The sequence below is a fragment of the Pteropus medius genome, unplaced genomic scaffold (assembly GCF_902729225.1).
Source record: "Pteropus medius unplaced genomic scaffold, Ma_sr-lr_union100, whole genome shotgun sequence".
Lineage (NCBI taxonomy): Eukaryota > Metazoa > Chordata > Mammalia > Chiroptera > Pteropodidae > Pteropus > Pteropus medius.
In genome coordinates, this window is record NW_024349798.1 from 14,784,649 (window position 1) to 14,792,290 (window position 7,642).

Below are 7,642 nucleotides of genomic sequence, written 5' to 3' on the forward strand. Positions count from 1 at the left end.
CTCAATCCAGGGAAGCGTGAGATTTCCAGTTCTTCCGCATCCTTATCAACATTTGGTGTTGTCGTTTTTTAATTTTTTAAAAATTTTAACCATGCTCGTGGGTGTCCAGTGCTTTATATTTTCATGATGACTAATGATACTGAGTCATTTTTCAAATGCTTGTTGGCTACGTGTATATCTTTTGTGAAGCATCTATTCAAGTATTTTGTGAATTTAAAAAATTTTAGGTTGCTCGTTTTCAAAATTATTGACTTATGGTTTTCATCTAGTCTGGATACAAGTTCGTTGTTTTATGTAGATGTTGTAAATCTATTTCCCAATCTGCGCCATGCCCATTCATTGTCTTAATGATGTCTTTTGATGAGAAGAAAATTTTAATTTTGAGGAAGTCTAATTTTTCAAAATTTTATTTTTAGGATTTTTGTTCTTTGTGTTCTATTATTAAAAGAAAAAACACACCTTCATCCACCCAAGGTCATGAGAATATTTTATTTTATTTTTCCTAGAAATGTTAAGGTTCTGCTTTTTATGTCTAAGTACATGATTTATCTTGAATAATTTTGTATATATGGATAAAAGGGGTCAAGTTCATTTTTTTTCCTATGTAGAACTCGGTCGTTTTAACAATAATTGTTACAAAGATATTTTTACCCTATAAAATTGACTTGGCATTTTTTTTGAAAAACAACCTACCATATACATGTGGGTTTATTTTTACATACTCTGTTCTTTTCCATTGATCTAGTTTTCTATCCTACTATCAAACTGTCACGATCACTGTAGCTTTAGACTAAGACTTGAAACCAGATAGTGTTAGTTTTCCATCTTTGTTCATCTTTTCCAGTATTGTTTTGGTTATTCTAGATCTGCAGTAGTGCCATATACATTTTAGAATTCTCTTGTGTATGTGTAATAAGTAGCCTGCTGGAATTTTGATAGGGATCATGTCAGCTTAGTATATATGTTACACATTAATTTTTGGATAGCAACCTGTGTCCTGTGACTGTTATATTTACTAACCAGTTCTAACGGTTTGGTTGATTTCTTTGTACACACTACATCTACAATGTAGTCTATAGATAATTAGAATTTTATCCTTTTTCCCATGTTCATACATTTTATTTACTGTTACTATACCGGTCATCATTTTCAGTATAATATTGAATGCAAGTGGTGAGAGCAAACGCAATTGCCTTGTTTTTAATCTGGGAGAAAAGGATTAACATTAAGTATGATAAGAGATATGATGGTATCTGTAGATATTTCATAGATTTGCTTTATCAGCTTGAGAAAGGTTATTTTTTTATTTCTGGTTTGCTGAGTTTTTTAAAATCACAAAAAAGAATTGATTCTGCATCTATTGGGATGATTATATAATTTGTCTCTTTTCTTTCACTAATGTGGTATAGTATATTAATTAAATTTTTGAACGTTAAATCAATTTTATATTCCTAGGATAAATCCTACCTTGTTACGATGTATTAACTTTTTAAAAAAGTATTACTGGATTCTTTTTGCTAAGGCCTTGTTAAGGATTTTTGCATCTCTTTATGAGGTATTTTGGTCTGTGATTTTCTTTTCCGTAATAATCTTTGCCAAGTGTCAATATCAGTGTTATACAGGCTTCCTAAAATGAGTTGAGAAGTGCCTTATCCTCTGTTTTCTGAAAGGGTTATGTAGAACTGATATAATTTTTTTTTTTAAGTGTCATGTGATTCCCTGGTGACAGTACTTAGGCCTGAAGGTTTCCTTGTGGGAAAGTGTATTTTTTTGTTTTTGTTTTTGTTTTTGTTTTTAAACTATAAACTCAATTTATTTAATACATAGAAGGATATATTAGGTGTTTAATTTCTTCTTATATCAGTTTTGATCATTTGTCTTTCTCAAGGAATCTATTCATTTTATTTAAGTTTTCGAATTTGACATAAAGGTGTTCCACATGCTCCCTTACTTTCCTCTCGATGTCTGTGTGATCCGCAACGCCGTTCCTCTTTGCATTCTTCTTCTTGGTGATTTACAGTTTCTCTTCTTTCTTTCAATCTTGGTAGGGATTTATCAATTTTATTAGTCTTTTAAAGAACCAGCTTGTGACACTTTATTTTCTGTCTTGTTTTCCTATTTTCTACTCTGTTAACTTTTGCTCTTTATGATTTTTCTCCCTTATGCTTACTTTGTTCTTCTTTATCTAGCTCGTTGAGGTTTTGCGTGCATGTGTGTGTGTGTGTGTGAGCGTGTGTTCAGTTTTTTGGTATAGCTTTTTGGTATAGTTTTGATTCTTTGGGTGAGAGCCACTTTGTCTCATAACTTTCTATGTCTGAAATGGAAGGGAACCCACTGACTTTCTTCTCAGTACTAAAATTTTCAGGTGAATTTGAAAGATAAAAAAGATTGATAAGGCTGTCTCAGCCTTCTCAATCAATGTAATCAGTGTGGCACATTGATTACAGTAATGGTTTTGATTCACCATCCCTCCCCGTATCCACAATCTTTGCGGTATGGCTTTGTAGCTCCTTTCGTTAATCGGTAGAATTATTTCCCTTCCCCCTGAGTCTGGGCTCACCTTGTAAGTCGCTTTGGCCAATAGAACGCAATGGAAGTGACAGCGTGTCCACACTGAGACTAGACCTCTACAGGCCTTGCTCCTTCTGCTTCTTCGCCTGGATCTCTGTCTAGCTGCCATGAGCTAGCCTGATGGATGGAGAGAGCCACAGGGCTCAGTCACAACCTTTTCTCCAGCCAACAGCAGAGCAGCCACAAGACACGTAATGTTATCCTTGACCAGCCAGCTCCCGGCGGCTTTGCCAGCCGACCCCAGACACAAGATGAGATCACCCAAGCATTGCCCAGGTCGGTAGAACTCCCCTGCCCACCCTCAGACTCATGAGCAACAATAAGCGCTTATTGTTTTAAATCATCGAGCACTGGGGAACTTGTTATTCAAGAATAGGTAACTGGTTCAACTGATGGAGCTGCTTCTGTTTCCTTCCAGCCAACGAAGGTTGGAATTATCCTCAGCGATAAGGAGGAGGTGAATTTTGCACAGTCCCGGCAAACTCTTTCGGAAGCATCCACAGTCATCTGCACGAGATAGGGAAAAAAACAGAATTACTTTTTTTCCCAACAGCCTGCGTTAGAATTGCTCTGGAGAGAAAAGGTTTTTATTTGGAAAAATACAGTCTAATTGTATCTTATCTGATACAATTAGAACTGGAAGTTGGATGGTTAATCTAGCAGGAGAATTAGAGGTGCCTTTTAGCCATGAGCTTTCAGCTTTCTGTGGAGACGACTCAGTATGTTTTGCAGAAGAAATGGAGATAGTTTCGATAAGGCGGATTTAGTGGAGGTTGAATTAGGAACATTGCTTCTGCAGCTCATGGTTCCCCCATTTATGGAAAGGGAGGGTCTGGGCGGATATCCTAAGAGGAAGAGAAGGAATCGTTGTTATTATTATGTATACAAGTCTGACTTCCAAATCACAGATGTGGAAATAATACCCCTTATTGATTCATTAATGCAGAAGACTCTACTGTATTTTTCCAAGTAAATAAGGAATTGTCGAGCCTCCTCTTGGGAGCTTGATGAAATTAGGAACTTAGTCATTTCACCCACTATATCCCAAGTAACTCGGTACCTGGCACAAGTTAGGTACCATCTGCGGGTTGAACTTAGAAGTAGAAGGAAACGGATATCATTTGATTGAAGCAGGGTAAAAATTAATAATTTTCGATCCGGCAGCCGAGTTCCTTGCTGCTGTTTGGAAAAGAGCTTCGTGTCGACCGCTCGTGTTTGGAGGGTGGTGAGGGGATACAGCACAGTTAGAAAGCAGCCAGCGAAGGAACGAGACTGAAACGGACCTGCAGGAGAGAGAGACAGAAGCCCGGGAGTTGTGGTTTGCCTGGAACAAAAGGGGAGGAAGGAGAGAGGAAATGGGGCTGAGCTGGGTGGATCTCGGGAACCCTGTCGGCAGGCAGAGAGAGCGAAGGGCTTTTCAGATAGCCGGGCGCTTTACTGCTGTGCTCTTGGTTGCGGTGTGGTGTAAACAGGATCCTCTTCCTCGTCCCAAAGTCTTAGTAAAAGTCTGCTGTACTTACAGCTTGAGTTTGGGGTGGGGTGGGGGGTGAGGCTTATCTGGTAACTGCGCAGAAATGGGCAGAGCGTGTTTATCCACAAACTGAACGGTCTCGCCTGAATCGTGGGGCTCTGAGTTAGAAACCATTAAGTGATGGCGACCACCCTGTCCCGCTTCTCAAGAATCTCTACAGAGAAGGGGGTCAGGGCCGAGCGTTTCCACAGCAGCTGGTCTGTGGCTTAAGCTAATTTCATTTGAATTGCAAAGGAGTGGGTGACTCAGGGAAGCCGATCATAAGACCGTGTGAGGATCATTTTAATTATATAAGAAAACAGACCTTTAAGGAGACTGGAAGCTGATGGGCGCGGGATGCTAGGAATACGCACGGGACTTTTTACCTTCATGGCCTGCTTCTCACTAATACAACTGGGTAAGGCCTAGGGAGACACCGCGCAGCCTTTGCTGCTTTAACTTGCACTCAAAATCCATTTTGTGGCTTTAAGTATATGTTTAAAAACTGCACATATTCGTTTTTTTTGTCCTCGGGTTGGAGATGGCAATTATAGCACTCTTAATTGATAAAGTCTGTGCAAACATTGTTTTCTTTGATCTCTTCTGTACTGAGATTTGGATAATAGGGATTTCCAAAGAATTATTTCTCAGAATGTTTTTAGCAACATCACATGATTTTAATACTTCTATGGTTAGGAGACTTTCTCCTTGCCCACCTGAGTTGACACCCAAGCTTCTCGTAATATGCATATTGGAGTATCGGTCTAGTGCTAGCTACTCAGTCACTTTGGAGAGAGATGAGTGGAGCCGAGCCTACTTCGGGCACCTTTCCAAGAAGCGTAGGCATTGAAGGACCAGTTTTACAGGTCTGCAGCATGGGCATCAGAACAGAGCTGGAGCCCTGGGGTGAAAATATGCCCTGCTCCCATAGCCCCACCCTTGGCATGTGTCTCTCGGGGTAGGTGACTACCTACCTCCACGTGTTTGCTCACTGAGGAAGCAAGGAGACCCTTGGGGCAAACCACACCTCTCTTCCTGCCCCCCAGATTGTTGGGCTGTGCCTTTAAGATGGAGGCTCAGGCACCCGGAAGGGAATCCAAAGCTTCTGTTCACTGAAAGGCAGTACAACTCTCAAATCTTAGGGTTCAGCACAGTGGGGTTCACATTCTGATTTCCTTATTCATTCCCCGCACTTGTTAAACCTCTCGAAGCTTCGACTTCCACATTTATAAAAAGAGCCCAATCAAACATACATTTATCAAGGGGCTGTTTTTCTTAAAAACAAATTACGATACTATTGCTTGTTTTCCATTCTGGAGATTCTGTTTGAATTGGTTTGGCTGCAGTTTGGAATTTAGAAAATATTTCCAAGCGAGAATGGAGAATGGAGGGGGAGGCCAAGGGAAATGCAAGCCGCCTGTTGACTGTGCGTCTTTTAGGGCAAGTGACTCAACCTCCCTCTTCTTCAGTTCCTTCATCTGTAAAATGGGGACAATAATCGTACCTACTTAATAGGAGTCTCGTCGGTACTAAGTTAATATACTTACAGCACTTAGAAGAGCATGTGTCATATAGACTTGGCTAGTCAAGTGTCTGTTATCACTGTTAATGATTACAATTATTATAAATGGAGCACATGTTCTTTTTCGCTAGCTTAATGTACAGAACGAGATCACATTGCACGTATTTGCAAAGCATCTTATTGAAGTAAAACATGCGTTTACAAAAGTACAGCACTCGTAAGCGACCAGCTTAGTGAATGTTCAGAGGGGTCCCACTACTGAGAGCGACCATTACCGAGAAGGCTTTAAACGACCCACTTCCAAACCGTCACGTCCTTCCGAGATCACCATCATGCTGACATCTACCACCATACTTCAATTTTTTCCTATGTTGGATTTTTGATAAATAGAATCGTACCACGTGCGCCCTTTTGGTTCTGGCTTCTTTGGTCATCTATAATTCTGTGTCTAGAAGAGGCTTGCGCGTTCCGGTTGCTGTGTAATATACATCGTACGACTCTGTCACCATATGTTTATTTGCTTATTATTATACTGCTGAATAATTGAGTGGGCTCCCGTCTGGGGCTATTGTGAATGACGCTTCTATGAATATCTTTCGCATATTCGTAGAAGGGACATATATACTCATTTCTGTTGGGAATATATCTGGGAGTGAAATTCAGGGCTCAGAGAGGGGGCACGTCACTTCTCCAGCGGTCCCCCAGCTTCCACTGCCCTCGGCAGTGCGTGAGTGTCATTTTGCTGACCTTTGTTATTCTCACTCTAATATTAGGTATTCTGGTGGATACCTCATTGTTTTAAGTTGCCCTTTCCTGATAAATGACAATGCGGATCATCTTTTCCCAAGCTTATTGGCCACTGGATATTCTTTTAAGGGCCTGTTCAGTTCCTTTGCCCAATAAAAACACTATTAGTTGTCTTTCTCTTATTTATACTGATTTATAGTTTTTTATATATCTGATTATGAGTCCTTTGTTACACATTTGAATCTTCTTCCACTATCTAACTTACCTTCTAAAATGATGTTCTTTGAGCTGGATTTTTAAATTTTAATGAAATACAATTTATCCGTTTCTTCTTCCTTTACGGTTAGTGCTGTCTTTTTGTTTTTGTTTTTTTTTTAAGTTTTTTTTTTTTAACTAGGGTCACAAAAATATTCTGTGTTATTTTCTATATATATATATATATTTCTTTTTACACGTCAGTCTACAATCTATTGGAATTAGTTTTGTAGATGGTATGCAGTAGTAAAGGCTTATTTTCCCATATAGGTGTGAAATCGATCTAGCATTAATTATTTCTTATGCTGCTGATTGTTCCTGTAAATTAGGTTACCATGTATGAGGGTATGTTTCTGAACTCTCTCTTGAAGTCCCCTTGATCTATTTACTTATTATCACACAAAACTGCGTCTTGTTAACAACTAGCTTTAAAGTAAATCTTGATATTTAGTAGCGTAAGTCTGTCAAATTCATTCTTCTTTGCTATTCCAGTTCTTTTTCATTTTCGTATTTTAGAACCAACTTATTGATCTACCCAAAAATTCTGCTAGCAATTTAATTGGAATTATGTTAAATCTATAGATAATTCTTCGGAAATTTTTTTTTTTTTTTTAACAACGACAGCACCTGGTCTTCCTAGGTGGTCTCCCATCCAGGTATTAACCAGGCCTGACCTAGCTTAGCTTCCGAGATCAGACGAGATTGGGCACGTTCCGGGTGGCATGGCTGCAGACTGGAAAACTGACATCTTTAAGATACTGAGTCTTTTAATTCATGAACATGGTATATTCTTCTATGTATTTAGATCGTCTTGAATTTCCCTCAGTAATATTCAATAACTTTCCACGTAGAGGCCTGACATGTTTTTTTCCTTCATTTGATTCCTAGGTATTTACTATTTTCTGGTATCATCTGAAGTTAACGATATCCAAAGAATTTTCATTTTCTGATTTTTTGTTACTCGTATGAAGAAATATTATTGTTTTGCGCCTCAACTTTGCATCCAGTGTTGTTACTAAAATCGCTTACTAATTCTA

General features: G+C 39.0%; 1 pseudogene; it reads right to left on the minus strand.

Moving 5' to 3' along the window:
* Positions 1–7,220: 7,220 nt before the first annotated feature.
* LOC120620662 (uncharacterized) lies at positions 7,221–7,339 on the minus strand (annotated as a pseudogene).
* Positions 7,340–7,642: the final 303 nt, after the last annotated feature.